The 23,641-nt window shown below is 44.9% G+C and overlaps 1 pseudogene; it reads right to left on the bottom strand.

Annotated features, from left to right (window-relative positions):
- Positions 1-1,458: 1,458 nt before the first annotated feature.
- Positions 1,459-11,878, bottom strand: LOC147054798 (general transcription factor II-I repeat domain-containing protein 2B-like; annotated as a pseudogene).
- Positions 11,879-23,641: the final 11,763 nt, after the last annotated feature.

Raw genomic sequence — 23,641 nt, 5'->3', positions numbered from 1 at the left:
AGCGTGTAACTCGTGCTTATTTGCAGGTGTTCAAATATCAACAGTCTTCCAACCCCAAGGTTATTTTGTCTCAGTCTGAATACATTTTGTATGTGTGTCTCCAGTTTGGCTATTGTTTTTTCTTCTTCAATCCAGAACCTCTGTAGGGTGCGTGTGCCATTTGTTTTCATAGTCACAGAATAATCAATGGCGAATATTTGTACCCATGCAGTATGTATCCTCACAAACTCCTTAATTATACACGTGTTGCCTCTGGGTGAAATTACACATAAAATACCAAAAGGAAACCTACTGCAATTTGATTATAGCACACACAAAAAACCCAGGCACATACAGAATCTACAAATTCTGGAAAAGGGGGTATTTCATTATCACACCAGGCCACTGTGTGTGACAAAAGACTTGTTTTCACTTGGAGCTGCTTAACCTAAACGAAAAGTTAAGTAGTGCATGCAAATGTTTAAACACGCTCACACTGACTCAACACAGGTGTGTGAGGCAAATGTAAACACACATTTGACTTGGATTCCCAGTGGTATTGTCTCTATGCACCCTGCAAAAAAAAGCTCACAACACCATGGCTCTTTTCACACCATCAGGCTACCATTACTTGGCGACTAACTACTGCTATGGCTTTTAAAGATTTTTAATTGGAACCATTTTGTTTTTGTTTTGAGTGGAAATGGAAATGATTACATGTGTTCTCCTCTACCAAAGGAGGCCCCTTTTTCTTCTTTTTTTTAAGGGGGGGGGGGTGACTTTTCCAGTCAAGAAATTAGGTCATAGCACCACTACCGTGCATCTTTACTGAAAAGTGAAAATTGATGTTGATTGAACTGAAAAAAAGCACCTTGAGCAATTGTCATGATTATAACACAAATTGTAATGACGACAACAAAAACAAACTCCAGCCAAATCGGCCCCGACAGGGCAATTCAAGGACCATATCATAGAAATGTGTCTTTAAACGTGTCTTAAATGTTTCTACTGAGGTTGCAGTTCTGATATCTATTGGTAGGGCATTCCAAAGCTCCCGAGCCCGAATAGAAAATGCTCTAGACCAGGGATGGGCAAACTTTTTGTCTTGGGGGCCACATTGACTTTTAAAATTTGACAGACGGGCCAGGTCAGCACAAGATACAATACATATAAAAATAACTGCATTTGTTAACAGTACATATCAAACATAAACAGAAAAAAAGCATTGAAGTATTAACATACTTTTTTAGTGAGAACAGTGTTGTTGATCACCCATTTTAGCTAGTGCCTCGAAGTCTGGTGGTGATTCTGTTGTGGCAATTCTCAGAACAGATCTGAGGTGTTCATCACTCATCTGGGATCTGTGGGGTGCTTTATTGGTGTTCATCACACTAAAAGTCTGTTCACACACATTTGTAGACCCAAACAACACCAGCATCTTCTGTGCCATCTTCTTAATGTTTGAAAATTTGGCTGCACTTAAAATGAAGCATAAAACTCATCCAGTTTCTGGGTGTTGAACTTGTCCTTTAACACCATGTCACATTGTAGATCAATCAGTTCCAACTGCAACTCCTGTGGCACCGTTTCCGGGTCGTGTGAGAAGGGACATGACACCAGCTGAAGTGCCCTGTCAATTTTTCCAAAATCATGAAACCGACGGCAGAATTCCTCATGCAGGTCATCCAGTGATTTCCCATATTTTTTCACATGGTGCGGGACCTCTTTTAACGTAGCCAGTGTGGGGAAATGAGCAAATGACTTGTCTAACATTTGCTTCGAAAATAAAACCAGCTTGGTTTTGAAGGCTCTGACGTTTGCTTGCATTTCATGAACAAACAGTTTTTTTCCTTGTAGCTTCACATTCAGCTCGTTCATGTGTCAGTATGTCCACAGTAAAAGCTAAATCACAAAGCCAATCTGTGTCATTCAGCTCAGGAAAATTGTCAGTATTGTCAAGTAGCTCCAAAAATGAAATTATATCCTGTTTGAGCTCCCACGCTCGTTGGCATACTTTTCCCAAACTTAACCAGCGGACATTAGAATGGTAAAGTAAGTCCGTGTGATCAGCATCAGTTTCTTCAAGAAAATGAATACATTGATGATGGTGAAGTCCCCTTGCTCGAATAAAGTTCACGAGTTTCACAACGGGGTTCACTACGTGGTGTTGGAATATATTTCTAATTTAACATGAACTCGAGTTACTAATCTGACTCCAATTTGTGACTTTACCCAACTGCCACTCATCCAACAATATGCGCGCTCGTTCTGCAATAGAAAGGTATCAGGAAGCCGGCATTTTCACACACGAGTGGATTTATTCCTAACACACAAATCTAATACATCACCTGGGTCTCGGGTCCCTCTCAGTACACCTCTGTACGCCTCTGTTGCCAACCAGCAGACGTACTCTACATCCGAGTTGCCCAGCCATTAATTATACTACACAATATGCAAATGGCACATCAACAAAGGCATTCTGTCATTATTCTATTGGCTATGTGTCAACTGCAGTTAACTTTAGCTTGCTCTCATTGGTCTTTCTTCTCCTGCCGAATAACTTGCTCGCTCCTCCTGGTTGTAGATTTCCATATAGGGTCACCAGTTGATATCCACCAGCTGTGACCCTGTGGGTCTTGTCATCCATGCTGCTCCTGGGTTATCTTTTTGTTCTGGAACGCAGACGTCCTCGCACCAACCACATATTTTGTTTTGTTCCCACTGTCACACACTCAGCAGTTTCATACTCTCATGCACAAGATGTCTAATGAACTATTTCAAGATCAAATTCTTATATTCCTTCATTCCCTCTCATGACCTCAGACCACTGAGGTCATCACTCGAATACCTTGTTTTCTTGTTAAACACAAGCTAAAAATCACTAGCCGTAAGCTAAAAATCAGCAAACAATTTAATTCTAGACAATCAGGAGAAAATTTCATACCCTCCCATGGCCCCAGGTCCCTGAGGCCACCTTCACATACTCACATCCCGGAGGGCCACAGCTGTCTCCGCCTCCTGGGGGTCCTTCTGAGGGATCATCATGTACTGGCCACCCGGAGGGAGTGGCCCCAACGTGCGTTCAATTGTCTTAACAGTTAATGATCTGATACATGGAATACAGCAACATCCGCATAACACCATAATAGCAGCAAACACAGCGATAGAAATCAGTACTGATGCAATCAAGCTTTTATATTTGCCAAAGACGTTTAACCAGTCAGAGTACCAACTGGTGTCCACACCTGAGTGCTCCTTCATTTTGTTACTTAGCGTGCGCAGACCCTCCAATGCCTTAGTGAGCCGACCGTCAGGAGACGTATTGTTGGGAATCAGAGTACAGCACTGATCCCCCAAAATACCACAGACTCCTCCTCTTTCCGCTAACACCATATCTAAACCTATTCTATTTTGGAATGCCATAAGAGACGTGGCTGCTAATTGCTCATGCACTGCCTGGAGTGCCGAGGTGGTGAAGTTTGCCAATCGTTGGACATTGTAGTGGACATAATTAATCCGGTCCACATTTTTGTTTACTGTAATGAGCAGGAAAATACTCTCCCATCCTGCCGCCACTTGATTCACCAATTTGTATTCATCAGGGACCCCTCTCGGAACTCCAATTGCATCTATGTACGTGGGGTCTCCTGCTTTCAACCATTCTTGCATGTCCTTTTTCTTCCTCACAAGGAAGGGGATTCTTCCCCACCGTCCAACGCCTTCCCAATTTATTCTGGACACGTCTAATGCTGTCACACTAATTGGCATGATCAGCGTTACTAGGGCGCACTTACCTGAGGCATTGGAGGGAAGCCTATCGTACAACACTTTTGCTCCACACCACAGCCAAACATCAGCACGAGCTAGAGGGATTCCTGCTGGCAAAGACACATTTTCATTACACCATGACTCCTGGATATTTCCAATCCCAGGGCCAGTCCCATTTAACTTTAGGCAGGTGAAATTTTGTTGTGCAACATTGCCGTAAAAAATTGGCTTTTTCTTTCCTGTGGGCGTACCAAGGGCCAGTCCTGGTACCGTGGTTGATAATTGTCCAATTTATCTAACAAATCAAGCCATTGTTGAGTCCAGTTGAAATTTGTCACCCAAGCTTTCACCTGTATCGGTTGTTTATACCTCAGATTTAGCAGTAGTTGTTGTGTCTGTGGCTTCAGCGTCTTACCACCATCTTGCTCTGCTTCATACCATACCGTTCCATTACAGGAATGATACACCATCACTCGTTCTTCTTTCGCTCCATCACTTCTGAAAATAGTCAATAAAGTTAAACATTTGCATCGTCGTCGTCGTTGTTCAGACACTTTCGAGTCCGACTTGGATCCAATTCCCGCCATTGTCACATTCCCTCTCTTGACCTGCCTGTCCAGGCGGTCAACCTTTAAGCCCACCATTGGCAGACACTGTGCCCCTGTGTCCTCCATACCTTTGGCTGCTTCCTTCGGCCATCGATATTGAGGACGGCGGACCGGACTGGAGCAATCAACTTCCAATTGGATCGGCTGAACCGTATGACAAAAACCAACATCAAATGGACCCTGTGACCACAAGGTCTGTGGCATTTGATCCAGCATCGCCTGTGCAGACTCATGGTCCGTCTGTTCCCGCCCATGATGGCGGTCCAGGAAGACCAATTCAAGGTCTGACTCATCTACCATTTTTGCCATTGTCCTGTAACTTTTGGTTGCGGCCGAATGCCACACATCTGGAATCTCAGTCATCATCCAGTCATGTTGTTGTGTTAATCGTTTCACCATGGGCCCCAATTGGCGGGGCTCATGGCCTGGCGACACAGCCAGTGACACGTGCGGCAAACCTTCCTCACTCATTCGATACCATTGCTCTTGCTCCGGCGACAACTGTACATATGCTGCCACCCCCTCGGGGCCCACAAAGATGCATGGTGATTGTAATGTCCAATCATCTCCCTCAATTTCTTCAAACGCATCTCTATATATCTCATCTGATTCTCTATCATAATATAGAGTGCAATGCAATGGATCCACTGGGGGGTGGTACGGTGCCCCTGCCTGGATCCACGGTTTCCACAAGAGGTACGTGGAGTAGACACCTCCCCCAAACGGAGTCTCAGGTTTCAATCTCGCCCAGTAGATTCGTGCCGTTTCTGGTACTGTGGGGAGTGGTGCCATCAACCACTGACCCTGAGGTGTCACAGGCTGGGAGCATTCCAGAACCTGTCCGTCAGGAAATGTCACTGTAAGTCCCTTCTCGCCGCACAGAATCTGGGCTCTCAATGCTGACATGTCTCTGCCCATCAAGTTGATGGGTGTGTCCATTGCATGAACATATGAATGATATAGTTTCTGTCCGGTGTTTGTGATTTCCGTTTTCAATGGTCGAGTGAAGGGCAGAGTCTGAGGACGTCCCGAGAAGCCGACCAACGTTGTAACTCGTTTTGACAACGCTGTACTTGGCAGTGGCATGTTGATCGATGAATGTGTTGCTCCAGTGTCCACCAACATCTGGACCGGAGTGTCTGCCACTGTCAACTGAAGCATTGGCTCTGCCTGACCAGTGCTTCCCGAGCTTCCCAGGCCCCCCTATTCGTCCGGGCCGTACCACGGGTCGGCTTGGTAATACTGCCCATGTGGATTCGGCTGTGGCCACGGGCGGGGCTGCTGCGGTCCCCTTTGGTGTGGTGGCCCTGCTTGCTGGTTCTGCTGCTCCGCCCCTGGTGGTGGTGGGTTGCCATTACAATCTCGTGCCCAGTGATCAGGGGACCCACAGTTGAAGCAAGTCCCTAGAGCGAACCAATTCCGCCCTCGTCCCAGGGGGCGCCACGACCACGCCCTCTGTATCCACCACGGAACCCTTGGCCTCGGCCCCGTCCAGCCCCCACTGGAGTCTGATACATCTGTTTTTGTTTAACCTTTTCTTGTTTTGCCTCACCATGCAACTTTGCCAACTGTAATTTAACCAAACTAGTCGCCAGAGCGTCAGTTTCCTTTTGATCTTTATTTGCTTTTTCCATGTAGATGCGGCAATGGTGTATCAAATGCCTCTTGAATCTCGGTTCCGGACAGACCAAAATGTCCGGATCACTTCTCATAATCGCTTACACCTCATTTGGGAGGCCGTTCAGCATCGCCGTCCTGAACATCATCTCAGCTTCAGGGTAGCTGCCTGGGTGTTTACCTGTGGTCTCAATCCACATTCATTTTAAAGATATTAATTTCATTCGTTAACATCTACATCGGTTGTTGACAAAGTACACAAATAAACATCATACTTTCTCCATGGCCAGATGCAACACAGCGGATCACACTGCAAAGGCCAAATTGATCTTTTTTAAATCAACACAATGCAGCATAATTTTGAGAGTGTTCTATATAAATTGCCAACTCATCTCTCCCCTATTCATTATGACTCTTAGTTCCCACAAATACCATATTGTTAAAGTTAACAAAACAGCAACCAAGATGGCCACCTAACATGCAATAACGTCATTGTTTCTTTACATAACGTTTTTGCCACTGTTAAGGCATTCAGTGTTAATTTTGAAACAATTCAATCCATTTTGAGAATGCATCTATTATGATCAGGCATTATAACCCTATGGATTCTCTTTAGCACATGTCAAACAAGCTCTACAAAATGTATGTTTATATAACTTAGAGAACCCATATAAGGTGTTATATTACTACATACGATTACATTATCATTTAATATGACACATCTTTCAAAATTGCTTTTGTTTTGCGGTGCAAATCAGATAGACTACAGTCTAATAAATTCTTTTTATTTACCTATTTTAGCCAATTTCATCCTTTTAACACATAACACTGACAGCACACAGAGAACACAAAAAACAGCAGAGACACAGCTCACAAACAATAACAACAAATAACGCTGCGCAAACGTCATAGAGGATGACGTTTTGGTTATACTTTTTTTCATCAGCGCCTTCTATCCTTCATGCAAATGTGCATCACTCTTCTTCAAACATTCTCTGAAAACCTCACACTTTCTCTGCCTCACCTGCAGCCATAACACGAGGGGGGACGCGGCATCAATGTTGATTGCTCACAGGCTGGCCATTTCCTGCAACAATCATGATGCCGGCCCACCACACACACGAGCATAGCACAGACCCACGACTACGCGCAAGCGCAGCACGCTCCTCAATCTCACCCTCTCAAAGGGCAGGCCTACTTTACTGTTCCCCCTTCATCATGTTCACATTCAACATCTTTCACTGTCTTCTACACAACATTTTGTTGTCTCTTATTCTCATCCTATCAGGCCACCTTTCTAGTCACTTTCTGTCACACACTTTATAGTCTCTACTGCCACACACCTTATTTTCTCTACTGCCACACCTCAATCATCTTAGTTTCTCCAACCAACTTAAACATACTCATCGTCTACTTCTCAACTTCCCTATTATCGCTCAACAGGCTCCTGAACATTCTCCATGACTAATTTCTTCCATAGGACACACATCTCACTCACACACACGTATACATACACACACACACACACACACACACACACACACACACACACACACACACACACACTCATTCATGAGGATCCTCTGCGCACACACGCACGCACACACACGCTACACACACGTTTGGCGCACAACATAAAAGACCACAAAGAGCACACTAAGAACACCTTTTTGCTCATCTTACTTGTCTGATTTATTCTCTATTTTACTTTTAGACGCTATTTGTAATTCTTTTCCTTTTATTTTGCAAATTTTAACTTCAGTGTTTCTCTCTTACTTTTCCTTTAACGCGAATATCTCCTGTACATTTAAGATAATTTCCGTTTCTTTTTTTTCCTCAGCCAGGTTCCCACTCTGTTACATGGGTTTGATCCGTTTATCTAGATTTTTATTTCGATCAGGATCCTGCCTTTCACTTATTTTCCAATCTTTACATTTTAAACTATCTCGGATATTAATTTTGCTCTTTCTCCATGAAACAATTCATCCTTCTTTAATTTCAGAAACAACTTCTGACACCGTTCTTTTTCCTTCTTAATTTTCTTACTTTTTATTCCATTAATTTGAAGGGACCCTTAATTTGAAGGGAACCCTTAATTTGAAGGGACCCTTAATTTGAAGGGACCCTGAGGGACCTTTAATTTGGAGGGACCCTTAATTTGGAGGGACCCGAGACCATTATCCCACTTCCTCTTATCCGCCATCTTTAAATCCACTCGTGTGTCTCCCAACCACTTTTTACGCGGAACAATTTTAGATTCCACACTCTCACTCCCACTCACACTGCTTTCACACTGATACGTAAATCCCAGATTTTAAACCGTATCGTAACCACGAATAGTTCCAAACTATTCTAGTAGGTAAATCCCAGATTTTATACCCTACTAAGTCCACACTTGTACTGATACGTAAATCCCAGATTTTAAACCGTATAGTAACCGCAAATAGTTCCAAACTATTCTAGTAGGTAAATCCCAGATTTTATACCCTACTACACACTTTCACTGTTCCGCTCATCCTTCCTCTTATAATTTAGCGTTGTCAATGTGCAGAATTTGAAAAGGAATCTGCTTACCTTGTCTCACTGTGGGCCCAAGAGGAAAGACGGTCGGACGTGTGGCGTCTTTATCAGGTCGTCACCTGGTGTGGACGTGGGTCCCAGACCCCGAGTCCCAGACTCTTGTGGTTACTGAAGTCCCAGACTTCTTTAGAGTCCCAGACTCTTTTACCTCTCATGCATCACGTCGGGGTCACCATAAATTGTTGGAATATATTTCTAATTTAACATGAACTCGAGTTACTAATCTGACTCCAATTTGTGACTTTACCCAACTGCCACTCATCCAACAATATGCGCGCTCGTTCTGCAATAGAAAGGTATCAGGAAGCCGGCATTTTCACACACGAGTGGATTTATTCCTAACACACAAATCTAATACATCACCTGGGTCTCGGGTCCCTCTCAGTACACCTCTGTACGCCTCTGTTGCCAACCAGCAGACGTACTCTACATCCGAGTTGCCCAGCCATTAATTATACTACACAATATGCAAATGGCACATCAACAAAGGCATTCTGTCATTATTCTATTGGCTATGTGTCAACTGCAGTTAACTTTAGCTTGCTCTCATTGGTCTTTCTTCTCCTGCCGAATAACTTGCTCGCTCCTCCTGGTTGTAGATTTCCATATAGGGTCACCAGTTGATATCCACCAGCTGTGACCCTGTGGGTCTTGTCATCCATGCTGCTCCTGGGTTATCTTTTTGTTCTGGAACGCAGACGTCCTCGCACCAACCACATATTTTGTTTTGTTCCCACTGTCACACACTCAGCAGTTTCATACTCTCATGCACAAGATGTCTAATGAACTATTTCAAGATCAAATTCTTATATTCCTTCAGTGGTCAAGCTGCAACACGGATTTACACAGTGCCTCTTGGTGAATTATGCAGTGTAGGAAAATTACCTCCTGCTCAGGGTTGTCCTCTCTCACCCTGTCCTGAATTCTCTTGAGCATCCCAATGTTTTTTCCTGTCAGATTTGGTGATCCATCTGTGGTAACGTTGGCGAGCGTACTCCAAGGTAACTTGTGCTTCAGTATGACCGCTGACACGCTGTTGAAGAAATCCTCTCCACGTGTTTTTCCTTTCAGGGATTCCATATCCAAAAACTCCTCCGTTATCTTGAAATTCTCATCAATCCCTCTGATAAAAAATAAAAGCTGAGCGGTGTCCTTTATATCATTGCTTTTGTCCAGTGCCAAAGAATATATTGTAAATGACTCCGCTTTTTTGTTTAGCTTGCTAGTTAAGTGTTCGTCAATTACTTCAATACGGCGAGTCACTGTCCTGCGTGATAAGCTCACTTTTTCAAATTTGTTCTTGCTCTCAGGACATAAAATACTTGCTGTCTCTACCATGCACTCTTTAAGAAACTCTCCTAACTTTGCTAGTTTGAATGCTGGTAAGTAACTTGTTTCGTGCTTGCTTCTTGGATGGAAGTTGCTCGAATATAGGTGTTTTGCTGAGCCTGCAAGCTAGCTACCAACCTGTCAGCGGTAGCTATACGTTCTTGTGGTTAAAGGTTGCTAGCGTAATTAGCATGCTTGGTGGAAAAGTGACGGCTGATGTATTCTTTTAAAACCGCTACGGTTTCTTGGCAAATAAGCCACACAGCCTTAGACCGGACTTCAGTAAAGAAGTATTTAGGCGTCCATTCTTTCTTAAAAACCCGGCATTCACTGTCGACTTTTCTTTTCTTTGACATTGCTGTAGATGGGTTCTGATCTGACCAGTAGAAGCCAATAGTATTGAATCTAGGCAACACCACCTTGAAAATTTCCGGTGCATGCCGGGAAAAAATAAACACGGATTCTACTTATATGGGCATGAGGCGGGGTCATGGATAGACGTATGGGCGGGACCAACGGCAGAGCGGGGAGGCTGCGATTGGTTGCGAGGGCTGGATCTCAAGGACATTGGTCAAAACCTGTCAATCACAACGTAGCCACGTAGCCTGCTTTATTGTCAAATAAAAAATCAGGGAGGCCAACATTTCACAAATGAACACCAGACTGCATTGAAGAAGGCTTTAAACTAGCGATTGAGACCATAAACACATTTTGAAAACGTTTACTGAGGTTAGAAATCAAGTGAGAAGTTGGTGAATTCTCCATTCTCCACACAACGGTCGCCCCCTGGTGTTGAAATGCCTGTCATTACAAGTCAAAATGAAATAAATGCAATCATTCACATCAAACCTTAATTCTGTACCAATCTTCGGCGGGCCGGATTAAAAAGACCAACAGTCCGGATGTGGCCCGCGGGCCGACGTTTGCCCACCACCACTCTAGACCCTGCAGACATTTTCTTAGCCCTTGGTGTCACTAAAAGACTAGAGTTTTGCGAACAAAGCTTACGAGACGGAACATAAGGAACAACTAGGTCGACGAGATATGAAGGCGCTTAGCCATGCAATGATTTGTAGGTTAATAGAAGAACCTTGAAGACACATCTTGAATGGACCGGGAGCCAATGTAAGTTGGCTAATATTGGGGTAATGTGATCAATTTTTCTTGTCCGTGAGAGCAGCCTTGCAGCAGCATTTTGTACTAACTGTAGACTTTTGATGCTGAACTTGGGAAGACCAGAGAATAATCCATTACAGTAGTCCAGGCGCGACATGATAAACGCATGTATAAGGAGGAGTATGGCATGGCTGCCCTGGGGCGCAGACTCGACACTTGACGTTAAGGATGATAGATTAGTTTGAGCCTTTGATTATGTTGGAATGTAACCTGTAATCATTAACCAAACTTGTCCTGTCTTACCAAAGTCGTAGAACAAAGTGCTAAGATCCCTTGAACTGATTGACCAGCTGCAGCGGAAGCAATCAAAGTTGTTCTTTTTACACAACATCGTAAAACACCCCCTGCTCTGATTTGACCAGAGGTTCACCAAACCTGTCCACTCTCACCCCCACCCTGCTTTCTGTCAATAAATACTCTTGCAAGAATCCAAAGTCAGACTTCGTTTGAACATTGCTGCATGCACAGTGAAGGACGATCTCTCCACTTGCAAGTGCTCAAAGGGCATACTGTCTCCTGTATGAGCATCACTCTAACATTTTGGTGCCGTGATTTGGATCTCAACATACCCACTGTTGATGGACGGAGGAGGACGTGCTGCATACTGTCGGCAGGCCAGCATCCATTAGGAGGACCTGGAAAAGAAAGACCTGGGAAGAAAATTCTTCGCTGGGCGAGCATCTTAGGTTTGCCTTCATCTGGCAACAGTGGCTTGACGGGATCCGGAAATGCAATGAACCAGGGGACAAGTAAGTAAATGCCCTAAAGTTGTGTGGTTGTGCTGATGTGAAACGCGTAAAAGTGAAAAGTGCACGAGATATAGCTTGGGTTCAAGTCCCAGTGAAAGGAACAGGCTAAGAAAAGCAGAGCTTCTTTTTCGTTCATCGAAGAAGTGTGTAAATTCTTCTTTGTCTGTTTTTCCAAGCTATAGGATCTGGCTTGGGTTAGAGTGCCAGTGGAAGGAACGTGCTAAGAAACACAGAGCTCCTTTTTTGTTAATCAAAGAAGAGCGTAGATTTTTCTTTGTCCGTTTTTCCGAGCCAATGAACAGCTTGGGTTCGAGTCCCAGTGGAAGGAACAGGCTAGAAAAAAACAGCTTCTTTTTCTTAATTGAAGAAGGGCGTAGATTCATTTTTGTCCGTTTTTCCAAGCTGTTAGCCTAAAAGTTGTGTGGTTGAATGTGGCTGGTAGGATATATTGACTAAAAAGCAATTCTAGCAATAATTCCCAGCAATAACAAAGGCTAGAAATTTGTTGAAAGGTCAATTTAAACCTGCATTGAGGATCCTCAAAGAAAAAAAAATGAAAAGAATAAATAAATACTAAAACTACTAAAATTAAGATGGGGAATGAAAACTGCAAATCTCCAAATAAAGGGGCTCTTGAAGGAGATGAGAAGTACATGGCGAGTAGATTTCTTAATTGTATGCGATACATACCGAAGTGGAAGAAAAAGTATGGAGTAGAAGGAAAGTTGAAAGTTGAAATGTGGAATATAGTGGTAGAAATTTTGGAGGAGTGTGGCTCGGTAAACAAAAGGATTGAGAAAGGAAAGAAAAGAGAGAGAATTGAAATGTGATAGAGTGTGGTTGAAAGCTTCACAAGAGAAGAGAACAAATTCAAAAGACAAAAAATAGAAAGATGAAAAGTGATGAGGTCAATTAAGATTTGAAAAAGAATTCAGGGTGCACAGTGCCATCCCATTCAATGATGCAGCTGAGAGTGTTTATCAGCAACAGTTTAAAAATACGTATGCTCCTCACTGGTTTCCACCCTGAAATATTCTTCTTCCAACGTTCCCAACGGGGCAGAGGAAGAGGTAGAGGCCAACAAGGTGGCAGGCCGTCATTCAATTCATTCGTCATTCAAAATCCCCATCAAAATTGGACTGTTGGAACTGTGGGAAACGAGGACACTTTGCAAGAGAGTGTCGTCATGTAAAACAAGACCAAACGGTGGAGGAAGAGGCAGAGGAAAAGTCAAATTTTCAGCATGACTAGCTTCCTCCCCTTTGACCTCTCATGGTCCTACAGAGAAAGAAATAGTAGATGTGCATACAGAATGAGATAATCTGAGCGTATTTAAAATCAAAACAAAAAAAAAACATGTTAGTTTTGGTTTAGATTCATTGTCAGATGATAGAATTAGAAATGACCAAGTATCAAATTATATGTGCACACTAAAGTTAAAATTTGCAAATCAAGTGGTCTAAAAGATAAATAGAGAATTGGAATGTGCTGTCCTCATGTGTGTGGGCGGGAACCGGCTTCATGATCGACTGCAGGAAATTGCCAGTCTGTGACGAATCATTGTTGCCCGAGAGCTGTGCATGTTTGTGCTGTTAGGATACGGATTTTAGCTATTGATCTGACTCCAAGTTGCGATCAACACTTAACACGAGTTGCTATGTCCCAATCCACACACTGGCGCACCTAACAATTTTGCGAGTTTGTTCTGTCAAAGAGAAGACCAGTAGATCAATCAGACCAAATTTACCAATTGTTTATTCCTAAAAAAGCACACTAATACAGACCTGGGTCCCGGGTCCCTCACACTAAAACTCGTGCGTTTTTGTGACCATCAAAAGACGACACATTCTTCCGGGTTGCCCAGTTTTAAAGAAACACAATATGAATATTAAAGCGTGCAAAATATTGTGTGATGATTGGTCGATGGCCATCTCCTCCCTGTCGAGGTGTCATCACTGTGGTCAGGGGGTTGTTTTTTTTTTTCTCTCGAAGCCCAACCACCTGGACGTGGTGTTGTTCTTTGTTCTCGTTCCTCACCGACCTTGAGGTGATATCGTCCGGTACTCCCCTCGTCCCATACCATCCCGTACTCTCTTTGTCTGGTACTCCCTTCCTGGGCCTCCCTGTTCCACAACTCTTAGAAGAAAACAAGTTCATGCAGTGTGCCTGCACATTCCTCACCCCCACCAATCCACACAAGCACTCCAATACTAGATATTATATTGATATGATTATATGTTTCACACAACCTTAAAAAATATGTTTGCAAACTGCTCAAAGCACATTTCCCTTTATTCCCTCTCATGACCTCATTTATGAGGTCATCACCCGTTACTCTAGCAAACAGCTACCAGCGCGCTATCGGTCCTTCCTTCCCCCGCGGCTCATGGTGAGTCACCAGGGTATATTGGCCTATCGGTGGCAACGGGCCAACGGTTTTCTCGATCAACTGGACAGCGAGTGATCTAATACATGGAATACAACAACAACCGCATAACATCAGAATTGTAGCAAAAATAGCCACAGCAACAAGGACAGACATGATGAGCCCTTTCCAGTTTCCAAATGTTTTTGTCCAATTAGACCAAATATCGGTGTGTAACACCTGAATGATCTTTCATCTTTTTGTTCAGTGTCTTTAGTCCTTCCAACGCCTTGGTCAGTCGTCCCCCTGGTGCCGTGTTGTTTGGGATGAAAGTACAACATGCATCACCAAACATTCCACGCACACCATGTTCCTTAGCCAATAGCATGTCCAACGCAATTCTATTTTGGAACGCCATTAATGACGTTGCGGCCAATTGTTCATGAACTGCGGCAAACGATTCAGCTGTATATTTACCCACTCGTTGGACATTGTAATGAACGTAATTAATACGGTCTACATTTTTATTGGGGGTGATCCATAGGAAGATACTGTTGAATCCCGAGGACACTTGATTAACGAGTTTATACTCATCTGGTACACCTCGGGGCACTCCTATAGCGTCAATATATGTTGGATCGTCGTCGCTCAACCACGGGGGCAAAACGTCTCTTTTGGCTCGTTTCAGGAGCTCCGCCAATGGGGACTCCAGGTCCCGATTGAGATTCTGTATTTCAATGGGGACAACCACCACAGGCATTATCAAAGACACAAGGGCACAGATACCTGATGCATTCTTTGGCAAGCGATCATATAATTTGTCATCACCACACCACAACCAGATGTCTGCACGAGAGAGAGGAGAGGTTACAGTCAGTGACAAATTGAATTTGCACCATGTGGAATCTATTGTCCCAATACTTATGCCGGTTCCCTTTAACTTTAAACATGTCGTATTTGTGGAGTCACATGATTGTCAAAAACGGGCTTTATTTTTTAGTGAATAATTGTATGCCGTGACTCTCCAATGCCCTCTCAACCGAGGGCAAACCAAACTCATTCCCTAAGCATTGAAAAACCATAAATAAAATAAACAACCACATTTTTCCATATGTTAACTTCTTTTGTCCATGACATGAAGCAACTACAAACCGTTCATCCTCTTCACCTTGGTGAATACATGTCCCTTCTCTGTCTGGTGGTGCTAAATCCAATACTTCCCTTACCTGTTCAATTTGCTTCCTCCACACCCTTCTCTGGTACTTTTCCAATTTGTCCTGTAACGTTTGGTTTGTCTCTGTCCTATTAAACAATGTGACTTATGTTTGCCAATTTCCGCTGTCACATCTCTGTCTCAAACCTCCCTGTTCCTCTCGTGAGAGCTCTTCTGTTGTGTTCACCTCAGCTTCATAAATTACTTTTCCTCTGCATCAATATTGTCTATAGGTGGGTGAAATTTGAATCTGGGACGTTTTCTGCTGGATGGTCTCATCAATTGTCATCAATGTCCACACAAAAAGACAACTTAATAAAAATAGCACTACTAAAATTAATTCTGAAAAATCTGAAAAACCTTTCGAGCCCTCCCCTTTACTTTTCCGTATTGCTGCTCCTTCTCTTTCTGTCCCCTTCTTTTTCTGTCCCCCCCATCTTGGCTGGGTCCGGGACACGGCCAAACAGGAATACCTTCATCCTGACGGAACAAACTCTTGGGCCGGACGTAGGTGTGAGTAGTGATACCACCGGCGTCCTTTGAAGTCGAGCTGGGCCGCGTGAGACGTCCTGGCCAAGACACGAAAGGGGTCCTTCCACCGGGGGTCCGTCCACTTTCTGGAGATGACTCGTACGTCCGGTGTGAGCTGTTTCCCCACCGACACGCCTTCCTCTGCCTTCAATCGAAGGCACCTCTGACAGCTCTTCGCTTTGGCCTGGACATCCACTTTTTGATTTCCATACTATGTATTTTATGTGCCCTCTTTGCATCCATTGCAGCCTGGTGATCCTGAAAGGGGGATCCTTCCATCTGTGGTCCCTTCTCAAGGTTTCTCATTTTTCCCCTGGTAGGGGTTTTTGAGTTTTTCCTTGCCCTTTTGGGAGCCCAAGATCAGGGGATGCTTTGAGAATAATTGTCAATTGATTGTCTATGTGAAGCCCTTTGAGACTGCTTGTGATTTAGGGCTATACAAATAAACTTGACTTGACTTGACTTGGCCGCAGCGGATTTCTCTCCAATCTGTGCAGAAACACTGGACACCAAAGCAGACAAATAGGACCAGTATGCTGTATGAGACAAATTTGGTACCGTAACATCGTCCGGTGGGACGAGCGTCGTTGCTGGTCCCGGCATTAGACGACCTGTTATCAATTCAAACGGTGCAAATCCAGTGTGCCTGTTAACAGATTGCCGCACAGACAACAAGGCAAGCGGAATCACTTGGAGCCAATTCATTTTCATTTGAGCAATAATTTTGATCAGTTTTTCCTTCAACGTCCGGTTCATTCGTTCAACTTTGCCCTGGCTCTGAGGATGGTAGACACAGCCAAATCGATGCTTCAAACCCAAAATTTATTCCACCTTGGCCAAGGCTTTGTTGTTAAAGTGTGTACCATTGTCAGAGCGGATCAGGGCCGGAAAACCATGTGTGGGGATCAACCAACACAAGCAAGCGTTTCCCATTCACTCTTGTATACATCTCGGTGAAATCAATGATCACCTCTGCTCCCGGCCACGGGGTCGGCTAAAACAGGCCGGGCTTAGGCTTCAACGTAGGACGTGCATTGAATGTCTGGCAGGACTCACAATCTGCAACGAATTTCCAGACCATGTCCGAGAGTCTGGGATGCCACCAACTTCGAAGATGGATCATCATGGGATGGAGACCCACATGGGAAGTTGTGTGTGCCTGTGACAGGCCATTAGCCTTCCTTCCGGAAGAGCGGGCTGGCCTTTGGGTCCTACCCACAAGCCATCTGATCGTTTGACAGCCTTTGCTGCCAGCCAAACTGATTTTTGTTCCGGGGACGTGGCATTCTGGGCGGCACACAGATCGGCATGTGAGAGCGACAAAGGCAAACAGGAGTCGGGGTGTTCCCCGTCCAGGATTACTGGACCGCGGTTCACCAACATCATCTCCAGCAATCCTGTGTCTGCCATGGGTTGTTTAATTTGGTGTGCATTCTGAAACTCAGACCAGTACAAATTAGGAATGTGAGTTTTCCGCCAATCGGTCTGTTGCAACAACTGCTTGACCATTGAGCCTAATTGTCTGGCCTCATGTCCTGGGGCAATAGCCAGCGAAATGTGTGGCACTCCTTTCTCTGTCATTTTGAACCACTGCATTTGTTCATATGTCAGTTCAGTTGCCGCTGCAACTCCCTCTTTACCAATCAGAATGCGTGATGAAGTTAAATCCCACATGTGCCCTTCAATTTCTTCTTAGATTGAAAACAAAAAGTGAGTAGCCGTGATTAAAGTCTTGTTGATTGATACATAGAGGTAAATCTTTTAAAAAACGCCCAGATGCAGAGTATAAATTATGGAATTCCCGTGTACATATCCCAGCTTCGAAATTGGGCTGGAAAGTTTTAGCAGCTATCTGCCGTCCCTCGTGGCTCAAAGCCAAATATTCAATGTCATGGTGGTGAAAGTTGAAAAGGGTTTAAATCTCTACGTCCCGTGAAGCTGTTGTGATTCACCAAAGCTATTACAATTTGTTTTGGTATATGTCCTAGAAAAAGGTTATCTTGATGACAAATCCGTGAATTTTGAGGTATGGAGAATGTCTTAATATTAACTCTAGTATGAGGGTATAAAGCGTTGCCTTTATGTCAGGCGGATGCGTGACCCAACGCCACCGCGGGGGATACTGTGACTTTTTTCACAAATAATGACGCCCCTAGTATCTTGAGACACGAATCGCTGTCAGGAGCGCTCATGATACAAACATCATCAGGAGCTCTAGTCAACTTCACACGTAGATCCACGTTATTCAACAGGTGGCGTTCAGAAAAAAACATGTCGGCATGAAGCGGGCCTAGGAGGTGGAACTCACGTGACCCGGCTATTCGCTGAGCGCGCCTTAGTAAACCCTCATTCACCCCCGCCACTTCGAATGGAATGGAATCCATACGTCCGCTTGTATCTTTTGCAAACATACAGGCTGTGAATTGACTCTAAGGACCCTTTTGAAAAGTTTAGTAACAATTCTATAATGGATTGCGAGATGAGCCGATACCCGAGAGAAAAATCGACTTGACCGAAGATTGTATTTAGCGGGAAGTTGATTAAGCTTCCAGGTTCATTTGGTGGTAAATTACTCCCGTCTCTCCGTGTTAGTTTTAAACATAGGTGTAGTAGCGTATCCAATAAATCTAAATATTTTGAACCATCTCCAGGGATAAAAAAATTCAATTGGACCATGGTCCAATATAGCGGATAAAGGTTGAACCTCGACATATTGACCGTCCTCAATAGAGAATTGTGTTAGAGGTGCTGTAAACAAATCTAGCTCGCTCAAAGCACACTGTTGGGAACGATAGTGTAGGAGAGCCAGTTTTTTCAAGAGAATATATCTGTCCTCCTTCTTGCACGCTTGCGGGTGGTAGAGCGTCGTTTCCCTTTATTATTAACCACTCTCTTCCTCTGCCCACCAGGATGCACCCCCCTGCGCGATAAAACTACAAGTCCCGAGCCTTCTTGCGCTGTTTCTGGTGTATCCTTTCTAGAACGCGCCCTGCTACATCCGAAGCTATGTTTTTAGCGGCGGTTTGGAGGTGTGGCTTCGCCAAGTTAAACCCGCTTTTGAACATCGGGGCCACGAAGTGGAAGAGTTTTGCGAAAATAGAACCTAGCCCACGCCTATATTGGACGGGGCTTCCTTGGAAGCCCGTAAATGAGGCACCTGCTTGGTTCTCGTAATAGCTAATAAAACGATACAGATCGGGATGCGTAGTTAACGTCACAATTTTTTTTATTTCAATCTAAAATGCAGAATGAGAATAACTTTCCTGTATTCAAAACCAATAGGGTTGTTTTGATCTGTCCGTAGACTGATCGTAATGGTCTCAATACGTCTTCGGCTCACCTTTAAATTGTATACGGGGTTGAAAGTCTTGCAAACAACATCACCGTATTCACCCTCAATAGCGACTGTTCTAAGCATGAGGGCAAATGCATCACCGACCGTTTGGTGGTGAATTAAATCAGTGTAGACAAAGATGTGATACCGTCCGGCTCTCTTGTCAGCGGGGCGGTGAGCACTGACACCTTCCAGTTTGAGTGATAACCAATGTTCGCGGTTCATTCCAACGATGGACGCTAGAGGGCCTTTAAACATAACTCGCAAACCTTCTTCCCCATAAACATGAACCTTTGCTTATGTTGATCAAATTTCACAACGCTCGTTTTATTACTCGCTTTAGATAATAAAGTTTGAATTTCAGAAGCCAAGGACTAATAGCTTTTGAAGAACCCACCACGTACTTTCAACATATGATGTGATTCCGAGTCACTCTGAAACGCATCACCACGGCCTGCATTCGTCTTGGGTTGCTTAAGGTAGAAACTTCGTTTTTTCTCAGGGAAGTCAAGAATTGAGTTAACGTAAGAGATTTCACATAAACCGACTTCCCACGACCCCGCTAATTCGATATGTTGAGCTAATTCCACCTTAAATTCTGAAGGGGTATTATCGCTGAAAAGTTGCATACTACCATTTGATGCTAGAGTTAGGTAGAATTCCCTCTGAACTTCACTCATCTTGTATTTTTCACAAAATGGTTGTTTTATCTTGCTTCAAATGTTTTTGACACTGCTCGCTGGTACCCAACTGTTAAATTTGGACGGCCAACCGACCCACTGGCTCAGCATCTCACATCTGCCTGCCACGACGCGTGATTTAAGAATTCTCTGTATACGGAATATTTTTTTTTTTTTTTTTTTCACGTTTTGCAATTCCGTTTTGAAGAGGGAGCAACAGCAATGTGGACATGTTCTATTAGGGTGGACAATCTCTGTACAATATGATGCTCATATGTACAATTCTTTTATTATTTTATGCAAACATAACTGCTCAATCAGAACACGAATACAACACACATATGCAAACACACGCACACACTGGGGGGTGCCGCCCCCCACACTCAGGTACGAACTGGTCATGTGACAAGTTCCCGCCCCAGGTATGAAATGGTCATGTGACAAGTTCCCGCCTTTCCGAACAGTATAAAACAAGCTGACCTAGAGACAGAAGTTGTTGTTTCATCTGCTGCCGTGCCATGTGTATTGGCCGCCATTAAACAACCCAAGATCATGCCAATAAAGAACCAACTCTAAACTCCACACCTTTGCTTTCCTGGCTCAACAACGGACATCCCGTACAACACGCAACAAATGGTGACCCCGACGTGGGTTTCTCCAGATGACCACGTTTCGGCCGCTTTCAGGTGAGGTTTGCCAGTTCGGGCCGGAGGTCCGCTTGGAAAAGTTAAGAGGAGTTGTTCCTTCACAAACTGGGACCTCCGCACCGTGGTGGCATTGCCCTGTCTGGCGCTAAGCGTATTTTGCCGTGAGTGGAACGGGTTTGTGCGCACAAACTTGGTCTGGTAGGATAAAGCGGACGGGTGTGAGCAGGAGTTGCTTCATTTATTGGGGTATATGTAACGTCGTTTGTGTTGTTTTTGTTGTTTGAGATGAACTTTTGAGATATGGGTCCCGCGGCGTGGTAGTTTCGCGATCTCGAGTGACCTTCGGGATTTGCGCCGCGTAGACCGCGTTTGTGTTGTGATTTGAGAGAAATTTGATAAACAAGTGTTCCTTGACGGCGCATGTTTGCGATCTCGAGACAATTCGAGATTTTCGCCTGGGTGGAACGGCGTTTGGGTGATTTGAGAGAAATTTGATAAACGAGTATTCCTTGACGGCGCGTTTTTGCGATCTCGAGACAATTCGAGATTTTCGTCTGGGTGGAACGGCATTTGGGTGATTTGAGAGAAATTTGATAAACGAGTGTTCCTTGACGGCACGTTTTTGCGATCTCGAGACAATTCGAGATTTTCGTCTGGGTGGAACGGCGTTTGGGTGATTTGAGAGGAATTTGATAAACGAGTGTTCCTTGACGGCGCGGTTTTGCGATCTCGAGACAATTCGAGATTTTCGTCTGGGGGGAACGGCGTTTGGGTGATTTGAGAGAAATTTGATAAACGAGTGTTCCTTGACGGCCCGTGTTTGCGATCTCGAGACAATTCGAGATTTTCTTCTGGGTGGAACGGCGTTTGGGTGATTTGAGAGAAATTTGATAAACGAGTGTTCCTTGACGGCGCGTTTTTGCGATCTCGAGACAATTCGAGGTTTTAGTCTGGTTGGAACGGCGTTTGGGTGATTTGAGAGAAATCTGATAAAGAGTGTTCCTTGACGGCGCGTTTTTGCGATCTCGAGACAATTCGAGATTTTCGTCTGGTTGGAACGGCGTTTGGGTTGAGCTTTTGGGAAACGAGGTTCCTCATTTGTGTGACCGTTTGGCGGTGCCATTTTTTAAATATAATTGTGTGTTCAGGTGGTGGCAGCATTGTATCCCCGGCAAATTTTTGAATGTATTTGCGTGATCGTGTGGCGGCAGCATTTCTTCCCGCCGTTTTTTGAATGTGTATGATTGGTCAATTGCCCCCCCCCCCCCCTGCGATCTTTGAATGTGAGTCGATACGTGACTGTTGTAATTTGCTTGTGAAAAGACTGCTGGGGCGTATTCCCCAGGTGTCTCACCTGTGCCTCTCAATCTTTCTTTGTCTCCACGGACGTTGGAGTGGGAAAAGGGGGGTGGGTGATCGTTGTAATTTGCTTGTGAAGGGACTGCTGGGGCGTATTCCCCAGGTGTCCCACCTGTGCATCTCCACCTTTCTTTGTGTCCACGCACGTTGGAGGGGGAGAAAGGGGGGGCGGGTGATCGTTTGTAATTTGCTTGTGAAAGGACTCCTGGAGTTTGCTCCCCGAGTGTGTCACATGTGCCTTTCTGCTCCATTGTCTGCACAGATGTTGGAATGTGGGTGGGGTGATTGATATTGTAATTTGATTGTGGGGAAGACTGATGAAGGTGGGGGGTCTGGGCTCTGCGGGTAGCCATTTGCTGGGTTGGCGCGGGTGGGGGACAACGGCATTGATCGTCCCAGTACTGGCCAGGCTGGAATTAATCAGTATGGAAATGCCGGGCTCCCCCTCTTGCGTCCCTTGTTGTGGCTGTGCGCGGAGTGGAGTCATACCCGCTCCAGGTGTGTGCTGAGGGCGTGGTGGCATGCAAGATTAAGCCGGAATGATGGAAGAATGAATGAGGACAAGTGATGTGCGCGACTGTAACTGAGGCCCGATGGACTTCAATGTCTACCTGCTCACAGCCATCATGAAGTTACATGTTGTGGGACTGTGATGGCGAATGAATGGGCGCCTTTGTGTCTGTTAGTTTGTACGTGTGTGTGCGCCCATATGAATGGCCTAGGATTTGATGATTACTCAGGGGCACCACTGACAACAAATGGTTCGATGGAGAAGGCCCATTTCCTGTGGTTGGACAAGGCAGGACCATCTGGTCCAGCCGGGATGAGTATGATATTGTGTCCGGGACACCCTGCTGGTCCCGTCTGCTCCCCAACAACTCTGTTGACACATTACGTGAATGTGTCAAAAGGGGGGGGAGTAGAATAATTTCGCCGAATGGAAGATTCAATGTTTTGTCAAATGTAATTGTTTTTGGAGTCTTAACAGGACATATAAGAATTCAACACACAGTGATGAGAGGAGCAGAAGAAACATCTCAAAAGACTGCAAAGGTTGCAGAAAAGATTTGCTCAGCAAACTACTGCGGATACGAAAGCAAAGACCGAGGTCCAGATCACTCCAAAGTTCTGGCTGAAGTTCCCAAGAAGGAGGGGGATGGAGCCTGCGCTAACTAGAACCTATAAGAACGGACGCTGTTTTCCGGGACCTGCATCTACCCTTCCGGTTGCAGATTCGGAGGGCGGTAAGCGCTCTCGCACACATCTCCAACCTATTGTCCAGCTCTTTGGTTCCAGGTTTGCAGAACAGACGACAGCGGACCCAGAAGAGACGGCCGAGATCCAAATAACCATCGGTCGGGCTGAAGGTCCTGAGACGGAAGTGGACGGAGTCGAGTGCGCCCCACTGAAGGGTTCCTGCAAGGAACCAGATCCGCCATCGACAGCGTCCCCGCCCCCAGTTCAAACAGAGGTAGAATAATCCTCTTCCCCCTTGGTGGCCAGGTAGTCGACCCTGGCCCACCGAAGACAACGACCGCACATCAGACATTTTCCAGGTTCTCCCCGGACGGAGCAGAGCTGCAAAGGGGGTGAGAATTGTGCTCACCCTCCACCAGTGGGCGTGCCAAGCCCCCAATGGCTGAACAATTGCGAGCAATTTTTTTGTCCTAAACTGATGATTGATAACGTTCTGGTCGCCTAAGGCA

The sequence above is a fragment of the Syngnathus leptorhynchus genome, chromosome 7, assembly GCF_054491065.1.
Source record: "Syngnathus leptorhynchus isolate UIUO chromosome 7, UIUO_Slep, whole genome shotgun sequence".
Lineage (NCBI taxonomy): Eukaryota > Metazoa > Chordata > Actinopteri > Syngnathiformes > Syngnathidae > Syngnathus > Syngnathus leptorhynchus.
Note: the sequence above shows the minus strand (reverse complement) of the source record. Positions and strands in the feature narration are given on the sequence as shown.